Source organism: Stylophora pistillata, chromosome 6, assembly GCF_964205215.1.
Source record: "Stylophora pistillata chromosome 6, jaStyPist1.2, whole genome shotgun sequence".
In the NCBI taxonomy this organism is placed as follows: domain Eukaryota; kingdom Metazoa; phylum Cnidaria; class Anthozoa; order Scleractinia; family Pocilloporidae; genus Stylophora; species Stylophora pistillata.
In genome coordinates, this window is record NC_142524.1 from 9778112 (window position 1) to 9805634 (window position 27523).

Consider the following 27523-nt stretch of genomic DNA (forward strand, 5'->3'; position numbering starts at 1 on the left):
AGTCGCTGACCACCAAAGCTTTCAACAGCTAAAACATAAAAGAGGACACAGCCCGAGATCTTTCAAAGAAGTTCACTCGGAAGCATAAAACATCAATATAGAACAGCAACGTTATTCCCTTACATCCTGGTTGATAAGTGAGTAGAAGCAAGTTTTGATCACCATCTGATGCTGTAAAAGAAATAACGATCGTTAGGTTGACAAAGACACAAAAACCAAGAAATAATACAACAGTCATTGACAGTCACTTGAATTCAGATGGCTTCCCCCGTAATGGAACATGCCGCCGCGACATTGAAGAAAACTGAATTCAAAGAAACCACGTTCAATTTTATTAGCATGCACTTGTTGAACGATCTCATGTATTTGAAACAATATTTCACAAAAAGTATTAACATTTATTCACAAAAAGTTATCGTCGATTAGTTAGCATATAATCAAAACAAAACAGAAAAAAATTGGCAGCAGTTAAAATGCTCGCATGCAGGTAAACTTTCAAATCTTTTAGTTATCAAATCACTAGCTTTCATAGAGCAGAGAAGAGAGTTCATATCCGCAGCCTTCTTTTCAATTCTGTTAGTACCATGTTTCTTTCAGACATAGCGTTCCGACTTTAGTGTACTTGTTGTTGAGTTTCTTCATCGGAAGTGATCAGATCTTCCGTATGATAAATTTAACTTAATGAACTTTCGTCTTCATAATTGCTTTTGGAATTTCCATTTCTTTGGGTAGGATTTTGTTACGAATAAGAGCGACGATGACCGTGACAATGTTGAGGTCCATAAACACGCAAAAAAAAAAAAAAGAACGAGGCTATTACCCAGCCATTTTCTTGAATATTTTTCCAAAAAACAGGTTCCCGACAGGTTACTCAGTTTACACGAATTGGTAGTTTCTTTACCTTACACGGAAAAAAGTCTGCTTTCTTCTCCACAACCCATCTTCGTGTTGTCGTTTATTTTCACAACTATTTTTCCGATCAATCCAACAAGTTTCACGCCCACGACATGTGCCAAATAACAGAAAGAGAAATGGAAGAAAAAAATAGTATATGATAACTATAATCTTTCATTAGCAAACTTTCATCTCATCATTGTGGTTTTCAGAAAGGTCACAACTTACATTAAAGGTAGCCAATAGGACTTTGTACAGTAAGATGAAATAAAACTAAATTCAAAATTTATAAAAAGCTACAATTGAAACAAAAGAAGAATTACATAAAGCCCTACCAAAAATGCTGCTCTTATAATTTACAATATCAGGCACATTTCTAATTGCTTTATCTAGATTGATCCAATTTCTCAGAGAGTGGTAACACCCTCTCTATTTACCCCAATGTCAGGTGCAATTGTAATGGCTTTATCTAGGTTGTTCTAATCTCTCAGAGAGTGGCAACACCCTCTCTATTTACCCCAATGTCAGGTGCATTTGTAATGGCTTTATCTAGGTTGATCCAATCTCTCAGAGAGTGGCAACACCCTCTCTGTTTTCCCCAATGTCAGGTGCATTTGTAATGGCTTTATGTAGGTTGATCCAATCTCTCAGAGAGTGGCAACACCCTCTCTATTTACCCCAATGTCAGGTAAATTTGTAATGGCTTTATCTAGGTTGTTCCAATCTCTCAGAGAATGGTAACACCCTCTCTATTTACCTTAATGTCAAGTGCATTAGTAATGGCTTTATCTAGGTTGTTCCAATCTCTCAGAGAGTGGTAATGGGGAAAATTCTGACCAAAATATGTTAAATGCGTGTCAAGAAGAAATTATGCTCAACCTCAGATAATTAGTCAACTAGAAAGCAAAGACAGTTATGTAAGTTACTGGCCTATTCTTAGAAGACATCTGACATTCACAAGAAGTTTCAAAGAATTCTTGAATGGAGGTTTTTAAAAATTGCTTGGACACCATGCATATGCCAAAGTGTAATTTAAACTGCTAATTTATTCCTATTCAATCTTATTCTTTCTTTCTTCACAATATGTCAACATGATCATGTTCACCTACCCGTTCCCTGCGGGTGATATCTTCACTGTACACATGAGTTGTGCCAACACAAATAAAACTGTTGTCGTGTGTACCAGTCTCCTGACTCAAAAGCACAAGGTTCTTCCAGGTGGTAGCATGTTCCCAGTCCTCCATCTCAATTCTGAAACAAGGACAATTGTGTTGAATAAGAAAGAGGATGACTATACGAAAATGAAATGTTTTTAGCTCCTGAATCAAAATATTGTTAGAAGATTAATTGGTTACCAGCTGCTCTTATGTACAATCAAAATGAAGTTTTGGACAAGGTTGAATTCTAATTTTTTAGATCATGCCAACAATCCAACATATGGTTAGTACTTGAATGTTAATGTGAGAATTTTAGTAATGAAGTCAATGAACACTGTAGGTTTGAGGCCTGCAATTAATTTTGAATCATATAGAAAATGTTTAAGTCACCCAATAGTTATGCAATAGAGAGAAAAAAAAGGAAAAAAAAAAAACGGGACTGGAAAGAGATCTTCCTTTCTCACTAACTGTGTGCTTGACATGATCTCCCAACTAACTGGTGAGATAAGCTGTCAGCTGAATCAGTCAATAACTGAGTTTACAAATCTTCAATCTACAATGAAAAGGGAAAAATTAGTTTTGTATTAAGACAGGTTCTATTATTCAAGTTTTTTTGCTTGAGAAGTATAATCAAAGAATCATAATGTAATATTTGCACTAAGCTGGCTGTAAGCATATCAAAACCCTTTTCACTACACTGGGGTTATTTTTCCTGCAAAGCTTGTGGTACATTTTTCTGACTTACCAAGAAAGTAGCTTTGCTCATTATTTTCTCTTCAGCCTCAAAGTAGATATCAAGCTATGTGGACTGAAAAAAATAATGATATTTATAACTTCTTGAGGAAACGGTCTTCATATTCAAACAATTTAAAAAGTGAGAAAGTGAAATCAAGTGATGCAAACGATCACGTTATTGTTTGCTCCTACGAAATTAGCCCTCACCTTGATGTGTTCCAAAAGCCCTGTGGCAATAGTTGTGTGTATGTCTATAATTCTCTTCTTCTCAAGCAATTCTGGAAGTGAACTCTAAAACATGAGAAGATCATTTGTAGTGTCCTCTTAACTCTTTGAAGAACTGAGACAGTGGGGTAAACATTCTCATGTAAGTTCCTTTTAACACCGAAGAGGGAAGATTTACAATCACAAAAAAAATACTTAGATACAACTTGCTTCTAATTGAAATTAGACAGAAATGACTTTACCTAACAGCAGAGGTATGTTAAGCTGTACTATCAGCCATAAATTCATCCATTACCTCCTCATTTCCCTCATCAATTCCCCAGGAAAGTAAGAGAAATTAACCAATTTATTACAATTTAAAAACAGCAGATTGTTAAAGTCCTATAAGCGACCAGATATTCAGAACTTGTAATCAACATCAATTCAATGAATTTCTTCCTTGTTTACATGAGTGAGACACAGTGGCCTAACAAATAGTAGTAGCTTTAAGTTAGCAAGGTAAGTCTGATCTTTTAAGTGATTGCTTCTTTCGTATAACATGACTTGGGCTTTTGGGTCACATGACTAAAAGTTTCAGGTGACATGACTCCGCTTTGAGTGACATGACTTAGGGTGAGAGGACTTTTGGGTGTCTTGACCAGTTACAGGTTAGTGCACTAGACTCCCAGTTGAGGGAGGGGTCTTGGTCTAGGACCTGGTTTGGTCCTTGTGTTTACACCCACAATGCCCAGAAGTATAGATGGGTATCAGCAAATTTCCAGGCAAGCCTGACAAAATGCTGGGGGAGGGGGGATTGTGAGGGGGGTTGTTGGGGGGGGGGGGTTGTGGTGGGTTATCTTCTCATAGAGGGGGAGAAGTAAATTAGTCCTGGTCACTTCGTGCTATGGAAACCATGATGAGCTCCTCACAGATGAGCCATTTGGCTCTGTTGCTGACTTCACCTGACATTATATTTCAAGTACAGTCTCACAGAAGCACAAATTATCTCGTGATATATGAACTATATGTCCTACCATGATATTTTTCAGTCTCTTTACTTCTTCTTCAGAAGCTCTGTATTCATCAAGTTCTTTCTGAATTCACTCTGCCACTGTTGGGAAAGGACTACAAAAACACACCCAATTAGAAGAATATGAATCAGCATAAGTTGCAGGCTATGGCATCAAATCTTTGAAATTTACTTGAATGAGGGCTCACAAATCGAAAAAAAAAAAAATCACTACATGATTTAAAACATGGCCTGCTTGCTGAGAAATATGAAAGATGTTTTAAAAACCCTCAGCTCTAACTCCCAACATCTGATTGTTAATTTTCCCTTTAGCTGCTGCACATTTCCTTGGAAATTTGTTACAACAATTTGGTGTTAGATTAAGATAACAACTTCATCCTGATAACTTTAAGTATTCTCATTACCTTTTTCCTGGATAGTGTATGAGTATATGGATATTAAATGCACAAGTTACATCTTAATCATGTCTGGAAGTTAGAGGGTTCAACAAATGATACACATATGGCACATGTCTGACTCACCTTCCTTTGTGCAAACCACAGAACTTATCTGTGGCACTGAGGTCATATGACTTAACTTTTGTTTGTTTGGGATGTCTGTGGTGAGGATCTACAGGTTCTGGGGTGTTTGACATTGCTGACTCTTTGACAACAACTCTGTTCAGATGTAAATCCTGGAGAATTAAATTATAAAGTAAACAACCTACTGACAACATCACAGCTCACCAATTCTTTATTATTACAAATGATGGCATTAACACTTTGCACCCAAACATCAGTATGCATATTCTCCCTACTGTTCTCTACACATTTCCTAAGGTGCTGACAAGGAGAATTTGTTTAATAACAAGCTTCTTTAGCTGGTGATCACTTCTATTATTACTGTTACTGTTAAAGTAATGTGTGATTCAGGAGTGATATTGTAAGGAGAAATTAGCTTCTAGTCACTCTTGGGTGTAAAAGGAGAGTTCAAAGCTGAATAATTTTGTAACCACCTCCTAATTAGCTCAATTGGTAGTGCGGCAGACTGTTGTGCGGGAGGTCGAGGGTTCAAGCCCCGGCTGGACCAACACTCGTGGTCTAAAAATAACTGGGGAGAATTTGCAACCTTTCTATAATATCAAGAAATGGATAGATATTCTTGTCTTCATGGATAACGACAAATAAACCGTAGGCCCTGTCACCTGCAGGGTTAGAGGTGGAAGACGTTAATTTCCCACGCATGAGATTACTGTGTGATGGTTGTCCTCCCCTAGGGTGGGATGGGTGGGTCTTCTGAGGGCTTCTAGCTATTTAGTGCTACCCTCTATAAATAAAGCTTTCTCTCTCACTTACAAGGACATCATGCACAAGAGCTCGGTATGTCCATGTGTGATGTGAAGGGGTACACAGATCCATGTTATGATCCAAAATTACTAGCACTGGTCGCTGAAAACTGATGTTGCAAAGATATGTTAGTCTGGACCACCACGGATTGGCCTTATAAAAAAGAAACTGCTTTGTGAGTGCTGCTTACAAAATCAAGTCACTGCAACTCATTTAATCAATCCTACAGTGATCCTTGTAAGAATTCAAACCAGACTGAGTTCATGTGATTTGTTGCAAGGCCTATGGCCAAAGGTGTCACAATTTTTAAAAACATACCATTTGATGCTCTGCACATCTTCACAAACAGATATTCCATCTGTTTACAGCAGATAGAATATCTGCTGTAAACAGACTGTTTCTACAATCTCTCAGGTTTTCTCTCAACTTTTATCCAGTCCCTTTAAGAGAGTCATAACATTGTAAAATAAGTCCCACAAGTAACTAAAGCCTTTATTTTACTTTGAAAATAACATAGGACGCAGTTTTGTCAAACAAAAGCTAAACTTTGGTTAAATAATCAGGCCCTTCAGTTTTAAAAGCAGTACAATTGGCACTTTTCATAAACTTTCCAAACTGAATGAAAAACTGGATGGGAACAGTCTTAATTTGCAAGGCCAAATGAGAATGATTAAACAAGACCACTACTCGAAATCCCAGTGCACCTCCTTGAAAACAGGGGAACAAGAGAAGGCACTAATCCAAGAAGGAGGGGGTGGAGTGGGGATGCTTGGATTTACAAAACTATTTGTTGCGTTTGAGAAGGCAAGTAAAAAGAAAAATGAACGCAAGCTACTGATTACCTCTGCTACCATTTCAGCAGCATTGCCCTTTGGACATCTTATTATTGAGACAGTCCCTGAAGAAATAAAGAAACTAAATGTATATTGTCCTTTCCTAGATAAAGACAACTGCAGAAACTTTAATTTACGCCTTTTCCACAGAGAAATGTGATAAGCATATTCCATAACATTTCAATTTGAAACTCAACAGAGATCATAGAAGTTTTAAAGTATGAACACTTTCTTCTCTTTATGAAAATCAACTTACCTAAAGACACCAGTACACTAAAGAGACTGTCCACTAAAACATCTCTTAGCATTTCGATGTCTGTATCTTTGGCATCTGGTCTGTTAAGTGCTGGAAAATAAAGACATCAGTATGAATGTTCTCAATACTCTTCTCCATACATTTTCTAAGGTGCCGAGAAAGAGAATTTGTGAAACAATCAAAAGATTCTCCAATTGATGATCATTTCAATTGTTCTTTTGAACTTAATGTAGGAGAAATCAGGCACTGCTCACTCTTAGATATCAAAGGGAAAACAAAAATCCTGATAATTATCTCTACCTTTCCACCACCTTTCTATAAACAGGTTGTAAGTTCTTACACACCACTTCTGGCAGACTTTCAACTAGAATGTTCTTACCATAGTATGATATTGAATCTCTGTCTTGATTTCTCACTGTAAACATTTCATCTTCCAAAGAAATAAAATTTAAGTACTGATCAAACACCTATCGAAGAAAAAAAAACTGAAATGTAACCAAGATTTCTGAATTTATCAGTAATCTGATATCTGTACTTATTCTCTCCATTAAGAAGTAATAGACAAATACTAATCTAATTGAGGTTTGTTCCCATTCAAACTCAAAAAAATCATTAACTTTTGAAAACCTTTTGCAGGTCTCCTTTCTATTTTCTATGACCTAAAAATTTGGCTTCAGATTACACTATCCTAGTCATTTTTAATCACTCTTTCTGTTTCTCCCTGATGGACACTGCTCAAGAGCCCTGAAACATGTAATTCAGGGCAGGTTTGCCAAACCTCTGCCAACTTTTAAGCTTGTGTATGTCTGACTAAAAAAATGACAATACTGAGCATTTCTAGAACCTAGCAAGCAATTTCAACAAATTTCAAATTGCAGCTCAATGTACCTTAGTGATTTGAGTGACACTATTTGATTGTAGAGCTGCTGTGGTAAGATCTTCTAAACGATGTCTTGATATCGCAGAAATGAAATTCAAGTAATATGACTCATAAAGTTGGTTTCTGCAATCCTAAAAAAATTAAAAAAATCAACAGAATGGCCTTTGATGGATACTAACACCACAGTAATCAGGAGTAGGAATAAATAACCACATTCACATAGATTATATTGGAGAATTGTGTGGAAAAAAGCTTTAAGAAACTCCTTCCAAGCACGAGGCACAGCGGCTTCATGGTTAGTACACTCAACTCCACATCCAGTGATCTTGGTTCAAGCCCTGGCCAGGAACATTGCATTGTGTTCTTTGGCGAGACACTTTACCCTCACAGTGCCTCTCTTCACTCACGTGTGTAAATGGGTACTGGCGAATTCAATGCTGGGGGATAACAATGTGACAGACTAGCATCCCATCCAGGGTGGGAGTAGAAATCTCCTAGTCACTTCATGCTATGGAAACAAGAGTTTAGGGCCGGCCTGATGGGCCATTTGGTTTGTGAACAGAATTTACTTTTGGTTACAATGAATATATGAAGTTCATACATTTTGAAGTGCGGTATTAGATACATATGATGCACAATCCTCGCAGTAGAGAGCGCAGTAGTAATAGCGCTTTCTACTGCGAGAATCGTACATCATACATATCTAATACCGCAGTTCAAAATATATGAAGTTCATATATTCATTGTATCTGATTTATCATCACCGGTTTATTCCGAATCAACTTAACTGCCTGTTAGCTCAATTGGTAGAGTGCTGCACTAGTATTGCAGAGGTCAGTGATTCAAATCCCGTACTGTCCTGATTTTTTTCCGGTCTGATTTTTGCTATTGCATAAATAGCGCTCTATACTGCGAGGATCGTGCATCATACGTAGAGTTTACTTTTATTATCTTCTCAGTTTCCTCATATTTACTTATGAAAGTCAAGGAGAATCTACAATTGCCTTAAAAATCACCAGTGTCCTACAGCTTTACTCTTTATTCACCTTTAGTCATGAAAGAAATATGAAAAACTGTAGAAAGACATACTTCATTTAAATACTAAAAATGTTTCAAACCTGGCATATTCTCTTCACATTTTCCTCACTAGGGAAAACAAAATAAATAGCAGGAACTTCTGGGATAGCATCTCTGTCAGAATGTAGAAGACTATAAATAGAAATAAAGAACTTCCAACATCAAACTCACCAGGGTAGTGTTACATAAAGTTGGTCAGAACTTAACCCTTTAACTCCCAGATGTGATTACCATAAAACCCCTCCCTAGAATATCTGCTCATTATCCAGCAACGAGGAAATGAGATTACTCAAACTTATCATTCACTCTGACGAAGAGCTAAGGCTCGAAATGTCAGCTTTTTAACTCGTTATGGTGGCCAATTTACAATTTAGGCGTCTTCAAGACATTTTGATACTAATGTATAAGGTCCAAAACTCCTTGGCACCTGAGCCCATTTGTGAAATTTTCTATAAGCAAGATAAACGCTATAATCTAAGATGTCGAGAATTCCCCATTCCTAGATTCAGGACGGTGAAGAATGGGAAACATAGTGTTAAATATCTAGGCCCCTATTTATGGGGGGGGGAAAAATAAGTCAAGATATTCAAAGAAAAATAGTCTTTAAGCCTTCAAGAAAGCCATCAGGCGAATTAATATTACAAACCTTCTCGATGGGTCATGCAAATGCAATGCCTGTATTACATAATAGCTTCTTGTTAACTAAATTTTAGATGCATGTGATTGATACATTTTGCTGTGTATGATTGTCTGTTTATCTCCTCCGATTTTATATTTTATTGTATATATTTATATGAATATCATTTAAAAATATTGTAGATGGGAGTGTCCCCAATTAGCTTGGTAGCTAAATCTCTTGACACATTAATAAAGTATTCACTTCACTTCAAAAAGTTAAGAGAAAGACTTCATATTTTATTAAGCACACAATTCTTTTTGAAAAGCAGAGGCAATGGGTTTCAAGTTTTACATTCAATCTCCACTCAATTCTCAACCACATCTTGAAGAAAAAAAAAACAAAACTGAAGGAATTTGGTAACCTCCCCTTACAACAAAAGGCCAGGGTCATCAGCTCTTGCCCCTCAAAAGTAACCTTGAAGAGCAATGGCTTCAACTATTGTGTATAATAATTAACGAAGCACATTTGAAGCAAAAATTTTATCTTGCAAGTTGTCCCTGAACAGTATCTTAGTCTACAAGGTAAATAACTAAAATGATTGGATTTCAACTCACAGATGCAATGTTATGCCCATTTCACGTAACTCTTTTACATTTAAAAGAGGAGATATGATGTCCTGACGATATCTGTCATATACAAGGACCTGCATAAAAAAAAAAACAATAATAATAACAATAATAATAATTCGTGTCTGCCTGTATCTCCGAATCAGGTACAAAATAACTAAGTGATTACCTTTGCCAAAGAAATATGTTTGCTTTCCTTACCTTACATGGGACGGTTTCCAATAGACCCCCCTCTCTCCCAGGCTCCCTCTTTTCTCTCTATTCTTCCCTCCCCCTCCTCATGTCTCCTCCCTAATACAACAAGACTTTGTTCGTTTCTTATCATTTTTTTAAGGGCTAGGAACTGCTTCAGAACAAAATTATCGGAAAAAGAGTTTCTATACCTGTCAATTTTGTGTTATCGCGTTTGTCATAAAAGTATTCTGAGATCAAAGTCATATGACCCAGTGATCGATGTGCATCTGACCTTTCGGGTTCACAAGCCATAGCTGACAGTAGTAACACTAATGTCGCGGATGAGAAATATATGTGTATGTACAGTGCAATATTTTATTTACTTCTTCTGCGTCATTTCGTTTCCTTTTCTCTCCAGCTTTTCTATCTTTGCCGTGCTGACAATCGAACACTTTCCTTCCCAAAATTATGAAAGGCACACCATTAAAAGGAATTTTTTGTACTTTTAATGTCTCGTGGATCTTCCCAGAGTATTTTGTGACTTCTGTTCGAGTGATCTGTTTTTAAATTGTGATGGAAGATAGGATCAGTAGAGCAAGGACGAGAGTGATACAAGCTAGCACGACGTAACGCTTTCAAATATATGTGGGCATACCTGTGTTTCCGAAACCTTTGTCAGCCTTAAAGCAAGAAAACTTCGTCGTCGTCGATCCTGTTTCGAATTCCGCAATGAGTTTACACCCCTCATCAACAGAAGTTATGTATCCAAAATTATCCTCATCTCTACCATCTGGCAAATTGTTCACGCTTTAAAACTCCCGCATATTGTTTCTGTTTGTTCTTCGGGTGTTCGGTTATGTCTCCGCCCGGATTTCCGAGAATCTTCGGTTACGATTTGCAAGTTGTTAAGTATTCCACCTCAGTCCCTCTCGACCGAGGTGGTTTTGGTGGATGGAATCCAATGCTGACCGGTGTAGACATGGCCACCGGGTCCGGGGAGACGACGTAAAGATTTTCAAAATGTCTTTTGTGTTATCGAAGCAAAAGGAAGAAAGAAATTGTTGGCCAAGATTCTACAAATTCCAGAATTTAACGAAGAAGATGATTTGAGGTCTGGGACACTTCTTGATTTCATTCTGACAATGGATATCCGTGGGGAGAAGTGTCTCTGCTATGGGAGGTTTTTCAAAATTTATTAAACAAAGTGCAAGGTAAGCCAATATCCAGATTGCATGTAGATCAATGTACATACATACTCAGTGAAAGGAGCCGTTAAGAAGATACCTAAACCCATGTAATCACTACAAGATGCTGGTGTTAGGTACAAACACCGTTACCTTAGCCATATATCAGCCTTCCTCTTATCGATCGTGATTGACTTTGTCTATAATTATCCCAATCTGTCCAAATTCACACACTGTTCAATATCTTTGACATGTACAAAATTTAACGTTCAACCAAAATCTCATGGCTGAAAAAGTCATGTAGTTGGATGCTTCAGAAAACAGAAAGCAAAGGTCTTTTACAACATAAGTGCTTCTCCAAACGCCTGCTGTTTTGCTTGGAGATTTAATCAATATACATACTTGGACTCAAAGGTGGTACATTTTATTAATTTTTCCTTGGACCTCATTTCAGTCTTTGTAAACTCATTTATGCATTTCATTCAGAGCAGTGGTGGACACAAATCTCCCTTTTATACCAAGACTTAATACAAAAGTTACAGATTAATTAAAAACCTTTATGCAAAATTTCTAGAAACTTTAGTGTTCTGACTTGTGTTCCACTGCAGTTTGTCGTTTTGCTGTTGAATGATTATAAGGGGCTTTCCTTTTTCATGAGAAATTATTTGGAGATACATTAGTTGTAGAAATTGATTACAATGAGTCAAGCAGCTTCCAGAAGCTGCTTGGAGTCAAGCAGCTTCTGGCATCACCCATCAAGTGGGGGAGGGGGGAGAGGGGAGAGAGTATTGTGGCATGTTCCTCAGAAAAATTGTGAAAAACAAAGTAGCTGAGAAGTGCATTCTTTTAATGTGAGAGAGGATTTCCACTGCTGAGAAGTCTTTGAAGCCAACTTATGCAGGTAACAAGGAGAAATTGTATTTAGAAGCCAGGACAATTTATTTTATAAGAACTTAACAAAAGCAGCAGTTTCCTGTCTCAAAATGAACAGACAAAATCATTCCTTTCTTGTAAATTTGATAGGATAAGACCGGAAGAATACAATAATATTTCATTATTATTCAACTGTGCTTTGTAGAGTACAGAGGATTTATTTCTACATCTCTACTTGTGATAAAATTATTGTGAATGATTGTGTGATTTAGAGTCTTGTAAATGTGGGATAAGCTGCAGGCAGCATTTTTTGTGAACTTGGATTTGTCAACAGTGGAGGATAATGAATAAGCTTGGCATTCATGGCCCTTTTATGAAATATAAAAAGTAAATTTCTAGACTGTAGATTTCTTGGTCTAGGTAAAGAAATACCAGAGGCTAGGTTTCTCTTACACTTTCAATGATAACTTTTGCAATACTTTACTTCTTTGTGAGCAAAATCACACTTATTGACAAAGCAATGCAATGTAGATGAGATAGGGACATTTTTTTTATGACAAATTACTCAGGAACCTTTCTCCCTCTTTTTCTGCTTTTGTGCAAAAGATGTGCAAGTTGTTTGGCTGGGACTCTGCTTGGTTCTTGATCACGCTAAATAACACAGAGGCTTGTGATCAATATAGTGATGAGTACAAAATTTAGCATAACAAGATCTGCATTCCTCTATTCACTGTGACTTTTTATTAGGATGAAACATCATTAAGAAAAACAATACAAGAAATAAGAAACTAAAATCCTTACTGTCACTGACACAAGTCCAGGGCTTCTTGATTCTGTTAACACATTAATCTTGAAAGATTCCAATATGGCATCCAAATTGTTGCTTGGATGCTTTCATGCTCGTAGAGGAATACTGCAGACCATCAAGCAATGCAGACTTACACACTTTCAACATTGTCGATAGCTAAATAGATAATAAACTAAAACCTAGACTTGGCCAACCTGACTAGCCAGTGACTAGTGTAAAAATTGTGTCAACTTTAAAGCTTATATCTAAAGAAGACACAGTTATCTACATTATTTCCTGAAATGTTACTCTTTAGTTGAGTTATGAGTGCAGGACAGCAAAACATTGTAAGCTCAACTAGGTATTTTGTTTTGAAATGGGTTATCAGCATATAGTTGAACCTGTACTAAGCGGCACCATATCAACTAATCACCTTGTAGTAAAGCAGTCAGTTGTCAAAATCCCAAGTTTGTCTCTCTTTAATTTCAGTAACTGTAATTTTCACCTCTGTGTTTCTCTCTCTTTAATTACAGTAACTGTAATTTTCACCTCTGTGTTTCTCTCTCTTTAATTACAGTAACTGTAATTTTCACCTCTGTAATTAAAGTGGTCATGGTCATCCTTGACTAAGTGCCAATGGCCTGTTTTTATTGTTGTCTACCTGGATAGAAGGGTCAATTAAAGTGGAACCTCTAAAATAAGACTAAGAATAATTTCTCAGGTAAAATTTATTCCACGTTTATCTCCTCATACAAATTTTAGTACTTTGAGTTCAAATCAGTGTCCTCAACACATTGAAAATTCTCTCTCTTCCAAGAACTGTCAGGATAAATATTATGCATGGACATAAAACAAGTCAATTGTTATGGTTATGACCCAGAGGTCCAGCTGATGAATAGCAGTCTACAGTAATTCTGCTTTCTTGTTTTGTTTTGTTTTTTGTTTTAGCTACCCCACCATATTTTGATGCTGTTTATTCACAAAGAGTCAGTGCATTTTTGAGCAAGCTTTTGAATAACCTTTAAATTAAGAGATCAATTATGGCAAAAACTGTGTTATATATTGCATTGGACTCATATTCTGTGAAACCTGTACAAAGCCGTCATCCCGCCTTTCCCCATGGGTAACTGCTTGATACAGGTTTGACTGTATGTGTTAATAGCTTTTTCTTCATCAGTCATTGTTACTTGACACTGACATTGTTCTCTTTTCTATTTAAGAAAGAAGAACATATCATGAAAATGAAATCCAACAAGCTGTCCAGCAACTGGAGCAACAGTTTTTGAAGGTTGAATCCTCATCAAAAAACTTGTCAGTGGCAGCATAGTTAGTAGAGGGGATTTAGCCACAATTGTGGCTAATGTTATTGCTTAAAAGGCTGCTGTTACAATTAACACACTTTAATCAGTCATAAAATGGTAGAAATGCATGATTCTTCAGAATTCAAGTACAAACACGCCAATGTTAGTCAGGAGAAAGATAACGGAGGTAAAAAATCTGCTACCTCCAGTCATTTCTCCAAAGGAAATTCTGGAAAGCAGTGATCTTATTGCACAAGGAAACTTTTCAACTCAGTTGTAAATGTAATTTGGTGTCATTTTTTTTAAATTGTACTTTCAAACAAGTTATTTTGGGGATAAATTCCCATTATTATTTATTACTGTATTAAAATTGCAAAGTTACTTACATGTACCAAAATAGACTAAGTGCTGATTTTCCTTGTTTTCAAATTTCAGGGTTTTCCTTTTCGGCCGGCGACTGGCAATTTTCGCTGCCTGCGAACGGCTCCGTCGCCGGCGACTAAAAGAGTCCTTGCTGTTATATAATTTAAAATATTTTAGATAAATAATAAACACTTTGTATGTTGTCTGACAATGACGTATAAGAAACGGAAATCGATAAAAAGTACATATTTCAGCAAAAAACGAAGTAGAATTTTTGCGCGTGTACTGGTACGTGACATTCAGTACAAGTTTGCGCGGTCAAGTCATGTATCACTGGCATCCCTTCAAGCTTAAAGATACGTAAATTATTCAATTTTTGCATTTAAATAAATTACTATTTGAAAGGTCGATTATCTTCTTGATTTATCCGCTTTTAACTGTTTTAGTTAGAACAGATATAATTTAACTAGGAACTACTTATTCTCACTAAGCCAAAGCATCACAAATATTATCTTGGACCAAGTCCGAAGTAAAGTAAGTCTCAGGCGATCGTGTGGGATGCAATTAATTGCAAAATATTTTCTGTGGTGTTCGTATTTTTGTTTACCTTTGATTTCTGTGTCAGTATATCTTTATGTGAAATTCTTCCAGGTCGATTCGAGTGTTGTTTTACATTAATATTTATAAGCAATGTGCCCGGTATTGCCAATCAACGTGCTAGAAAAGGGCTGGATTTTATCAAATACATTGTCATTTCTTGTGTTGTTAAGCCTGTTCATTTCCTTAATTTAAGCACCCAAAATGCACCAGATTGCATCTCAGAGCGCTCAAATGTTTAAAATTTCCCGGGGGGGGGGCATGCCCCGGACCCCCCTAGTTGTTCGCGCCTTCGCCACTCAGGTTGGGCGCTACTCGCCCAAATTGTCTCCGCCTGCTTCCCTTTCATCCGACTTCAACTTTCTTTGAAAAGGAAAACCCTGAAATTTATGATTGCAAGAATAACTACAGATTTTTCGATGAAACTCTATCAAAACATTCACTGAATTTTTGCCTTCTGTCTTCATACAATTGTTAGGTTTTCGATTCTTGGAAAAAAATTGTGTATAATACACACGCTTGCAAAATAAAATTTTGCCCTCTACAAAACCAAAATAATTTCTGGCACCACTTCCTTTTTTTAAACAAACTGAGAATTTTCGTGGATGGGTTTGAATGAGGTTTTGTGCAGAAATTCAGTGAATATTGGTAGAAGCCCTGCTCAGGACAGAGGTGTCTCTTTTCATGAGATGACTGTTTTTACCCTTTTGCTCTCTTGATCTCATCAGTAACCCTTTAACTCACAGAAGTGATGAACCTGTAACTTCTCCCTATAAAATCCATACATTATCCAGCAAACAGGTAATGACAATACTCAAACTTATCAGGTAGAAGTTGATATCTTGATCTAACACCAAATTCTCGTTACCAATTTACAAGGAAATGTGTAGTAGCTTGGGAGTTAAAGGGGTAATTCTCCTGACTGTCTTCCATAAAATTCTTATGATGTTAGCTCAGAGAATTTGGCATTGGATCAAATAACATTCCCTTAAATGACATTTTTCTTCACTCTCATGGCTCGTTGGGTTGATATTGTATTGAAATTGCATGAAGAAATTCAGTCTTCAGATGCAATGGATATATGAAGTTCATATAATTTCAACTGCGGTATTAGATAAGTATGATGCATGATCCTCGCAGTAGATAGCGCTATTTATAAATAGCGCTATCTACTGCGAGGATCATGCATCATACAAATAGCGCTATCTACTGCGAGGATCATGCATCATACGTATCTAATACCGCAGTTCAAAATATATGAACTTCATATATCCATTGCATCTGATTTATCACTTTCATGGGTTTATTACGAATCAACTTAACGGCCTGCTCCCGGTTGGCTTGTTAGCTCAATTGGTAGAGCGCTGCACTAGTATCGCAGAGGTCAGTGGTTCGAATCCCGTACAGGCCTGATTTTTTTCAGGTCTGATTTTCGCTATTGCATAAATAGCGCTATCTACTGCGAGGATCATGCATCATACGTATCTAATACCGCAGTTCAAAATATATGAACTTCATATATCCATTGCATCTGATTTATCACTTTCACGGGTTTATTATGAATCAACTTAACGGCCTGCTCCCAGTTGGCTTGTTAGCTCAATTGGTAGAGCGCTGCACTAGTATCGCAAAGGTCAGTGGTTCGAATCCCGTACAGGCCTGATTTTTTTCAGGTCTGATTTTCGCTATTGCATTAATAGCGCTATCTACTGCGAGGATCATGCATCATACGTAAATTCAGTCTTGTTCACTAATGAGAGTTAGAGGGTCATCTTATGATTGGTCTCAGTGAAAACAGCTTTGATTCAATAATTCTGAACGTGCAGCTTGCTGTGGAAAAGAAACACCTTTCATGTTAACACTGTGCTCTTTTTCTCTCAAGAAAATTGATATTAGTCAATGAAAAATATTTTTGATACTTGGCATCAAGGGGAAATCTCTATGAAAAGAAGAAGAACTTGTCATTCTTTTCCTTGAAAACTCCAAGTATTGTTAAGAAAAAAAATGGTTTGTAACACTCTTTGATTTTACAAATATCAAATTACAGGAACAAACTATATTTTTTAGAGTTGATTAATATGTAATTAGGGAAATCAAAATTCTGGCAAATAAAGTTGTGATGAGGTAAATGGAGGATAATTTGTTAACTGTGAGAGATGTTGTTTAAAGGAATGTCTTCATATCTCTTCACAAAAAAGAGGATGTCTTCGAGGTCTAAACCAAAAAAAAAAATGTGGTAACTTGTGTTATCCCGGTACACTTGTCTGTAAAAGAACACTTACCGGTACATCCTTGATGCATCCATGATTGATTTTTCCCGACAAGCCAATGGCAACTGCATCAATTGACTTCATCACCTTGGTCTGGATAGACAAGGTGGTCAATCATCAGTGGTATGTTTAGCTAGTCAAGGAACTTAATCCAATTGGCACTAAATGTAAACTGAAACTTCTTAAGAAGGGAAGGACAAGATGTGTGCTGTTTTTGGAAGCATCATGGCTGTGATGACTGATCTATTGAAAGCTACTACATGTAGAGTGTGGCTACTAGGACATTTTATGGTGAATGTGCTTTTTACAGTTACTGAAGTTGGCTATCACACAAAGCCCTACAGCTACATTTGATTTTGATCATTCATCACACTGGATATGTCATTATCCATAACTCAGATTTATTTAAAAAAACTTAGACCTAGGCAATTTTCTAGTGATGGGTTTCTCTTAGTTTTTCCAGTTTTGGTTGATACTGTGATAGTGCAATTCCAAGTTTGTTGTCTGGTAATGCAAACCAGGATTACTGAGTTGACAAAGTTATGTTTATCGTGTGATGAGCTGAATCCATATCTGGATTTGCAAAAATCCAAATTAAATATAATTATAATTATTTGGATAATCCCTTTACCAATCAAAGTTTTCTCTCGTTTTCCAGTTTAGTTAATAAAAAAAGTCCACCTTCTAAATTGAAATTGAAAATGTTACATTTTTACCAAGTTTGGATTTTAGAGTAAACCCGAAATAGAAAAAGTAAAACCCAATTTTAAACCAACTTGGATATTAGAAAACTGAGAATGACAAACAACAAAGTAACATTAAACCAAATGTTCAGGGTGATTTTTAGAGCGGAATAAAGCTTTGAGTCAGCAGAAAGTCGAAAAAATCTTTAAGAGCTCAAAGTAAGATAAAGACAACTGCCCATAACACAAAAAAAGGTGAGTAACAAATCGTGACGTTTCAGCTAAGCATCTGATTGGTTGAAAGGTTTTTGTGAATTTTCTTAATCAATGACTAGCACACTGTGACAATGAAGTAACACTGATGTTATCCTCGATTATCTGTCGACGAACACTTGATGGTTACTCACCAGTGACATGGTTGGTCCAGAAACATAGTAGATTATAAATAACCAAAGTTTATCCTGAGAAGTTTCAGCTGAAAATAGAGTGGAAAAAATGAATAATAAGAGGACTCGAGTTATGGAAAAAGTAGAATTTCACTGTATCCTACAAACTTTCATTATCACCTCCCTACCATACAATTCCACATGTAAAAATTCCATAACTAACCCTCAGGATCCTGAATGATTTCCAGGATTAATTTGTCCTGAAATAGTAGATACCAATTTTTCAAAGGGTAGTAGATGCAATCAGAAAGACAATCTTGTTTGGCAATGAGCTCATCTTAGACACTCAAGCAGGTTCTAAACATATTGTAACCCTTTCTACCATACTGGGGTTATCCAGCCTGTTTCACTTATTTTCTGTATATTTTTCATGCAAAACTTTTGAGACATTTTTCTGACTTACCAATGTAGCTTTACTCATTATTTTCTTTTCCATCTCAAAGTATATCTCAACCATTCCGGATTGAAAAAAAAAAAAAAAAAAAGAAAAACCACAATTATAACTTGTTGAGGAAAAATTCAATATTTTCAAACAATTTAATAAGTGAGAAAGTGAAATCAAGTGATGCAAATGATCACGTTGTTATTTGCCCCTTTGGAACTGGTTCTCCCCTTGATGTGTTCCAAAAGCGCTGTGGCAATAGTTGTGTGCACGTCTATAATTCTCTAATTCTCAAGCAATTCTGGAAGTGAACTGTAAAATGTGACAAGAACATAATTATGCAGTAGTGTCATCTTAATTCTTTGAAGAAATGATACAGTGGGGTAAACCTTCTCATGTGAGTTCCTTTTAACATCGAAGAGGGAAGATTTACACTTGCAAAAGGAAATACTTGTAGATACAACTTGCTTCTTGTTGAAATTAGAGAGAAATGACTTTACCTAACAGCAGAGGTAAGTTTAGCTGTACTATCAGCCATAAATTTACCAATTGCCTCCTCATTTCCCTCATCAATTCCCTAAGAAAGCAAGAGAAATGAAACAATATATTACAATTCACAAACAACTGATTGTCATAGTCCTATAAGCGATCAGTTATTCAGAACTTGTAATCAACACCAATTCAACACTGAGAAGGACACCAATGAATTTCTTCCTTGCTTACATGTGTGAGACACAGTGGCCTAACAGTTAGTAGTAGCTTCAAGTTAGCAAGGGAAGTCTAATCTTTCAAGTGATTGCTTCTTTTGAATAACATGACTCAGGATTTTTGGGTGACATGACTGAAAGTTTCAGGTGACATGACTCTGGTTTTGAGCGACATGACTTAGGGTGAGATGACTTTCAGGTGTCTTGACCACTTATAAGTTATTGCACTAGACTCCCAGTTGAAGTGTTAAGAGCTGGATTGGTCCTTGTGTTTACACCCACAGTGCCCAGGGGTATAAATGAGCATCAGCGAATTTTCAAGGAAGCCTGACAAAATGTCGCGGCGGGCGGGAGGGGGGCAGAAGGGATGGTTGGATAACTTGTGGTGGGTTACCTTCCCACAATGAGCTCCTGACAGATGAGCCATTTGGCTGTGTTGCTGACTTCACCTGACATTATATTTCAAGTACAGTCTCATAGAAGCACAAATTATCTGTTGATATACAAACTCTATGTCCTACCATGACATTTTTTTTTTTACTTCCTCTTCAGAAGCTCTGTATTCATCAAGTTCTTTGTAAATTGACGCTGCCATTGTTGGGAAAGGACTACAAAAACACACCCAGATAGAAGAACATAAATCAGCATAAATTGCAGGTTATGGCATTGAATCTTTGAAATTTACTTGAACAAGGGCTCACAATTTGAAAAGAAAAAAATTACTACATGAACATGGCCTGCTTGCTGAAAAAAAACTTAGTGATTAGCTGCTTTAATTTCAGTTATGGATGATAGTGCTTGAAATTCTTTGGTGCTCATTTCACAACTAAAATATTCACCTGATTCAACAAAAGCACCTGAAAGTAGTAAAGGGGAAATAAGAAAGATGTTTTAAAACCCTCTAACCCACATTATCTGATTGGTAATTCTCCCTTTAGCTGCTGGACATTTCCTTGGAAATTTGTTACAAGAATTTGGTGTTAGATTAAGATAACAACTTCAACCTGATAACTTTAAGTATTCTCATTACCTTTTTCCTGAATAATGTATGAGTATAATTATGGATAAAAAAGGGAGAAGTTAGATATTAATCATGTCTGGAAGTTAGAAGGTTCAAAAAATGATACATAGATGGCACATGTCTGACTCACCTTCCTTTATGCAAACCCCAGAACTTATCTGTGGCACTGAGGTCATATGATTTAACTTTCATTTGTTTGGGATCTCTGTGGTGAGGATCTACAGGTTCTGCGGTGTTTGACGTTGCTGACTCTTTGACAACAACTCTGTTCAGATGTAAATCCTGGAGAAATTATAAATTAAACAAGCTACTGATGACATCATAGCTCACCAATTATTTATTATTACAAATGATGGCATTAAAACTTTGCACCCAAACATCAGTATTTATTTATTTATTTATTTATTTAATCACTTTCACCAGAGTGTGGTGAGGGTCACACAACAGAGCGAGGGTCCGAATTAAGTGCACCCAATATCCCACCCATCCCACCCCAGGGAAGGACATCCACCACGCAGTAATCTCCTTTCTGGGAAATTAATGTCTCCTAACCCAACCCTGCAGGAGACAGGACCTCCATTTATTCATCCCTATCTGAGGAGACTAGACTATCTAACCATTTCTTGATGTTATAGAAAGGTAGCAAATTCTTCTCAATTATTTTAAGACACTGAGTGTTGTTCCTGCCGAGGCTCGCACCCTCTACCTCCCGCACAACAGTCCAGTCCTCTATCCATTGAGTTACTGTTCTCTACACATTTCCTAAGGTGCTGACAAGGAGAATTTCTTTAATAATAACGAGCTTCTTTAGTTGGTGATCACTTCCATTATTACTGTTACTGTTAAAGTAATGTGTGATTCAGGGGTGATATTGTAAGGAGAAATTAGCTTCTAGTCAATCTTGAGTGTAAAGGAGAGTTCAGAGCTGAATAATACTGTAACCATCTCCTCGTTAGCTCAATTGGTAGAGCGCTGGACTGTTGAGTGGAAGGTCGAGGGTTCAAGCCCCGACTGCACCAACACTCATGGTTTTAAAATAACTCAGGAGAATTTGCAAACTTTCTATAATATCACGAAATGGATAGATATTCTTGTCTTCTCAGATAAGGACAAATAAACCGTAGGACCCATCTCCAGCAGGGTTAGGGGCAGGAGAAGTTACTTTCCCACGCACGACATTGCTGTGTGATGGATGTCCTCCCCTAGGGTGTGATGGGTGGGTGTTCTGAGGGCTTCTAGCTATTTAGTGCTATCCTCTACAAATAAAGCTTTCTCCCTCACTTACGAGGACATCATGCACAAGAGCTTGGTATGTCCAGGTGTGATGTAAAGGGGTACAAAGATCCATGTTACGATCCAAAATTACTAGCACTGGTCGCTGAAAACTGATGTTGCAAAGATATGTTGGTCTTGACCACCACAGATTGTCCTCATAAAAAAAAACTGCTTTGTGAGTGCAGCTTTCAAAATCAAGTCAATGCAACTCATTTAATCAATCCCATAGTGATCCTTGTAAAATTCAAACCAGACTGAGTTCACGTAATGTGTTGCACGGCCTATGGCCACAGGTGTCCCAACTTTTAAAAACATACCATTGATGCTGTGTACATCTCCACAAACCTGAACTGGCCAGATGGAATATCTGTTGTAAACAGACTGTTTCCAGAATCTCTCAGGTTTTCTCTCAACTTTTTATCCAGTCCCTATAAAAGAGTCATAACATTGTAAAATAAGTCCCACAAGTGACTAAAGCCTTTATTTTACTTTTAAAACAACAAAGGACGCAGTTTTGTCAAACAAAAGCTAAACTTTGGTTAAATAATCAGGCCCTTCAGATTAAAAGCAGTACAATTGGCACCTGCCGTGAACTTTCCAAACTGAATGAAAAACTGGATGAGAACAGTATTAATTTGCAAGGCCAAATGAGAATGATTAAACAAGACCACTACTCAAAATCCCAGTGCACCTCCAGGAAAACAGGGGAACAACAAAAGGCCCTAATTCAAGGGGGGGCAAAGTGGGGATGCTTTTTTGAAATTATGGCCAGTTGGAGGAGTACCTTTTTCGGAGGGGAGTGAAAATTCAAGGATTTCCAAAACTATTTGTTTTGTTTGAGAAGGCAAATGAAAAGAAAAATGATATCAAGCTACTGATTACCTCTGCTACCATTTCAGCAGCATTGCCCTTTGCACATCTAATTATTGGGACAGTCCCTGAAGAAATAAAGAAACTAAATGTATATTGTCCTTTCCTGGATAAAGACAACTGCAGAAACTTTAATTTACGCCTTTCCCACAGAAAAGTGTAATAAGCATATTCCATAACATTTCAATTTGAAACTCAATAGAGATCATGGAAGGTTTTAAGTGTGAACACTTTCTTCTCTTTATGAAAGTGAACTTACCTAAAGACACCAATACACTAAAGAGACTGTCCACTAAAACATCTCTTAGCATTTCAATGTCTGAATCTTTCGCATCTAGTCTGTCAAGTGCTGGAAAATAAAGATATCAGTATAAATGTTCTCCATACTCTTCTCCAACAATTTCTAAGGTGCTGAGAAAGAGAATTTGGGAAACAATCAAAAGATTCTCCAGTTGATGATCATTTCAATTGTTTTTTTGACCTTAATGTAGGAGAAATCAGGTGCTGGTCACTCTTAGATATCAAAGGGAAAACAAAAATCCTGATAATTATGTGTACCTTTCCACCACCTTTCTATAAACAGGTTGTAAGTTCTTAGACACCACTTCTGGCAGACTTTCAACTAGAATGTTCTTACCATAGTATGATATTGAATCTCTGTCTTGATTTCTCACTGTAAACATTTCATCTTCCAAAGAAATAAAATTTAAGTACTGATCAAACATCTATCAAAGAAAAAAAAACCAAAATGTAAACAAGATTTCAGAATTTATCAGTAATCTGATATCTGTACTTATTCTCTCCATTAAGAAGTAATAGACAAATACTAATCTAATTGAGGTTTGTTCCCATTCAAACTCACAAAAATCATTTTTAACTTTTGAAAACCGTTTGCAGGTCTCCTTTCTATTTTCCATGACCTAAAACTTTGGCTTCAGATTACACTATCCTAGTCATTTTTAATCACTCTTTCTGTTTCTCCCTGATGGACACTGCTCAAGAGCCCTGAAGCATGTAATTCAGGGCAGGTTTGCCAAACCTCTGCCAACTTTTAAGCTTGTGTATGTCTGACTAAAAAAGTGACAAAACTGAGCATTTCTAGAACCTAGGAAACAATTTCAACAAATTGCAAATTGCAGCTCCATGTACCTTAGTGATTTGAGTGACACTATTTGACTGTAGAGCTGCTGTGGCAAGATCTTCTAAACGATGTCTTGATATCGCAGAAATGAAATTCAAGTAATATGACTTATAAAGTTGGTTTCTGCAATCCTAAAAAAAATTAACAAAATTAACAGAATGACCTTTGATGGATACTAACACCACAGAAATCAGGAGTAAGAATAAATAACCACATTCACATAGATTATAGTGGAGAATTGTGTGGAAAAAAGCTTTAAGAAACTCCTTCTTAGCACGAGGCACAGCGGCTTCATGGTTAGTACGCTCAACTCCACATCAAGTGATCTTGGTTCAAGCCCTGGCCAGGGACATTGCATTGTGTTCTTTGGCAAGACACTTTACCCTCACAGTGCCTCTCTTCACTCAGGTGTTTAAATGGGTACTGGCAAATTCAATGCTGGGGGATAACCATGTGACGGACTAGCATCCCATCCAGGGTGGGAGTAGAAATCTCCTAGTCACTTCCTGCTATGGAAACAAGAGTTTAGGGCCGGCCTGATGGGCCACTTGGTTTGTGAACAGAATTTACTTTTGGTTACAATGAATATATGAAGTTCATATATTTTGAAGTGCGGTATTACATACGTATGATGCACAATCCTCGCAGTAGAGAGCGCAGTAGTAATAGCGCTCTCTACTGCGAGGATCGTGCATCATGCGTATCTAATACCGCAGTTCAAACTATCTGAACTTCATATATTCATTGTATCTGATTTATCATCACGGGTTTATTCCGAATCAACTTAACGGCCTGCTCCCAGTTGGCTTGTTAGCTCTACAGGCCTCATTTTTTTCAGGTCTGATTTTTGCTATTGCATAAATAGCGCTCTCTACCATGAGGATCATGCATCATACGTAGAATTTACTTTAATTACCTTCTCAATTTCCTCATATTTACTTATGAAAGTCAAGGAGAATCTACAATTGCCTTAAAAATCACCTACAGCTTTATTCTTTATTCACCTTTAGTCATGAAGGAAAAATGAAAAACTGTAGAAAGACATCCTTTATTCAAATACTAAAAATGTTTCAAACCTGGCATATTCTCTTCACATTTTCCTCACTAGGGAAAACAAAATAAATAGCAGGAACTTCTGGGATAGCATCTCTGTCAGAATGTAAAAGACTATAAATAGAAATAAAGAACTTGCAACATCAAAATGAGCAGGGTAGTGTTACATAAAGTTGGTCAGAACTTAACCCTTTAACTCCCAGAAGTGATTCCCATAAAACCCCTCCCTACAATATCTGCTCATTATCCAGCAACGAGGAAATGAGATTACTCAAACTTATCATTCAATCTGACGAAGGGCTAATGCTCGAAATGTCAGCTTTTTAACTCATTACGGTGGCCAATTTACAGTTTAGGCATCTTCAAGACATTTTGATATTAATGTATAAGGTCCAAAACTCCTTGGCTTGGTAGCTAAATCTCTTGACACATTAATAAAGTATTCACTTCACTTCAAAAAGTTAAGAGAAAGACTTAATATTTTATTAAGCAGACAATTCTTTTTGAAAAGTAGAGGCAATGGGTTTTCAGTTTTACATTCAGTCTCCACTCAATTCTCAACCACAATTATGGGGGGGAAAGTAAGTCAAGATATTCAAAGAAAAAAAAGTCTTCAAGCCTTCAAGAAAGCCATCAGGAGAATTAATATTACAAACCTTTTAGATGGGTCATGCAAATGCAATGCCTGTATTACATAATAGCTTCTTATTAACTAAATTTTATATGCATGTGATTGATACATTTTGCTGTGTATGATTGTCTGTTTATCTCCTTCGATATTATATTTTCTTGTATATATTTACATGAATATCATTTAAAAATATTGTAGATAGGAGTGTCCCCAATTAGCTTGGTAGCTAAATCTCTTGACACATTAATAATGTATTCACTTCACTTCAAAAAGTTAAGAGAAAGACTTAATATTTTATTAAGCAGACAATTCTTTTTGAAAAGTAGAGGCAATGGGTTTTAAGTTTTACATTCAGTCTCCACTCAATTCTCAGCCACATCTTAAAAAAAAAAAAAACAAAAACAAAAAAAAAAACTGAAGGAATTTGGTAACCTCCCCTTACAACAAAAGGCCAGGGTCATCAGCTCCTGCCCTCAAAAGTAGCCTCAAACAGCAATGGCTTCAACTATTGTGTATAATAATTAATGAAGTATATTTAAAGCAAAAATTTTATCTTGCAAATTGTCCCTGAACAGCATCTTAGTCTACAAGGTAAATAACTAAAATGATTGGATTTCAACTCACAGATGCAATGTTATGCCCATTTCATGTAACTCTTTTACATTTAAAAGAGGAGATATGATGTCCTGACCATATCCGTTATATACAAGGACCTGCATAAAAAAAATAAATAAAAAAAATATATAATAATAAAAATAATTATTATTCATGTCTGCCTGCATCTCCGAGTGAGATACAAAATAACTAAGTGATTACCTTTGCCAAAGAAACATGTTTGCTTTTCTTACCTTACATGGGACGGTTTCCAATACACCCCCTATCTCCCAGGCTCCCTCTTTTCTCTCCATTCTTCCCTCCCCGTCCTTACCTCTCCTCTCTAAGACAACAAGACTTTGTTCCTTTCTTATCATTTTTTTAAGGGCTAGGAATTGCTTCACAACAAAATTATCAGAAAGAGAGTTTCTATACCTATCCATTTTGAATATTGCCCCTCCCCTCTATGGGGCCTCCGTCTCCAAGAAGCCCCTTTATCTCTCTCCTTTTTCCTCCTCTCTCCTTACTCCTCCCCCCGCTCATTCCCACCTGAGAAGAAAGGAAACTTTCTAGTTTTAATATGAAACATATGAGTGAACTGCGGTTATGAGACGTATATAAGAACGATCCTTCGCAGTAAAGCACTATTTGAGCAATAGTGGAAATCAGACCTGAAAAAAATTTCAGGCCTGTACGGGATTCGAACCACTGACCTCTGCGATACTAGTGCAGCGCTCTACCAATTGAGCTAACAAGCCAACTGGGAGCAGGCCATCAAATTAATTTGATGGCCTGCTCCCAGTTGGCTTGTTAGCTCAATTGGTAGAGCGCTGCACTAGTATCGCAGAGGTCAGTGGTTCGAATCCCGTACAGGCCTGAAATTTTTTTTTTTTCAGGTCTGATTTCCACTATTGCTCAAATAGTGCTTTACTGCGAAGGATCGTTCTTATATACGTTTCTAGTTTTAAGTTACTGTCATTCTTTGGGCTAGATAATACTTCAGTACAAAATTGGCTGAAAATGATTCTGAGCATCCCCTCCCACTCTAGAGAGCCCCTTTCTCATATGCCTCCCTCTCTAAGCCCCCGACGGGAAGCCAAGGGAAACGATAACTTCCTCGCAGGCTTATTGGAGCCCCCACGGTGGTAGGGTCATTTATTGCGTTAAATTGATACCTTCCAGAAGGGTTCAACAGCAGTTGTATTCGTTATCGGCTGATTTAAGTTAAGAATCCGCTTCAAGAATTCTGAAATTAAACGCACAAATATGTGGCCATTGCTTTTTCATAAAGAAAAACTTGACAGTAAAGAGGAAGGAATGTCTTCCTGTTACCAGGACAGAAAGAGGGTCGTTTATAGAAGATTTCTTCTCAACGGAAAAACTTACATTTTTCAATTTAAACGTCAAAAGTGAGATTATAGATATGGCAGCTAGTTACAAATATGTTCAGCTTAATGATCTGTCAACGACAAAAAGAACCAAATGAGACTCGGTATTACCTATCTGTCTCGCTTGTAAGCCGACCGCCATTTTGG

The 27523-nt window shown here is 36.9% G+C and overlaps 1 long non-coding RNA gene and 1 pseudogene across 2 annotated transcripts; one reads left to right on the forward strand and one right to left on the reverse strand.

Annotated features, from left to right (window-relative positions):
* Positions 1-127: 127 nt before the first annotated feature.
* LOC148728154 (sec1 family domain-containing protein 1-like) lies at positions 128-27523 on the reverse strand (annotated as a pseudogene). Its single transcript, XR_015988989.1, has 35 exons — positions 27488-27523; positions 27164-27234; positions 26019-26107; positions 24787-24877; positions 23719-23841; positions 23207-23294; positions 22829-22918; positions 22582-22637; positions 22045-22127; positions 21710-21809; positions 20555-20706; positions 19925-20011; positions 19197-19273; positions 18929-19008; positions 18718-18779; positions 18478-18514; positions 18276-18343; positions 17198-17278; positions 10194-10367; positions 9625-9713; positions 8433-8523; positions 7323-7445; positions 6814-6901; positions 6435-6524; positions 6188-6243; positions 5664-5785; positions 5355-5454; positions 4542-4693; positions 4025-4115; positions 3254-3318; positions 2994-3077; positions 2797-2859; positions 2004-2604; positions 902-967; positions 128-171 (listed from the first exon to the last, which is right to left on the reverse strand). The product of XR_015988989.1 is annotated as a sec1 family domain-containing protein 1-like (transcript).
* LOC148728155 (uncharacterized) lies at positions 10367-15923 on the forward strand. Its single transcript, XR_015988994.1, has 2 exons — positions 10367-11021; positions 13875-15923. It is a non-coding gene; the product is annotated as an uncharacterized LOC148728155 (long non-coding RNA).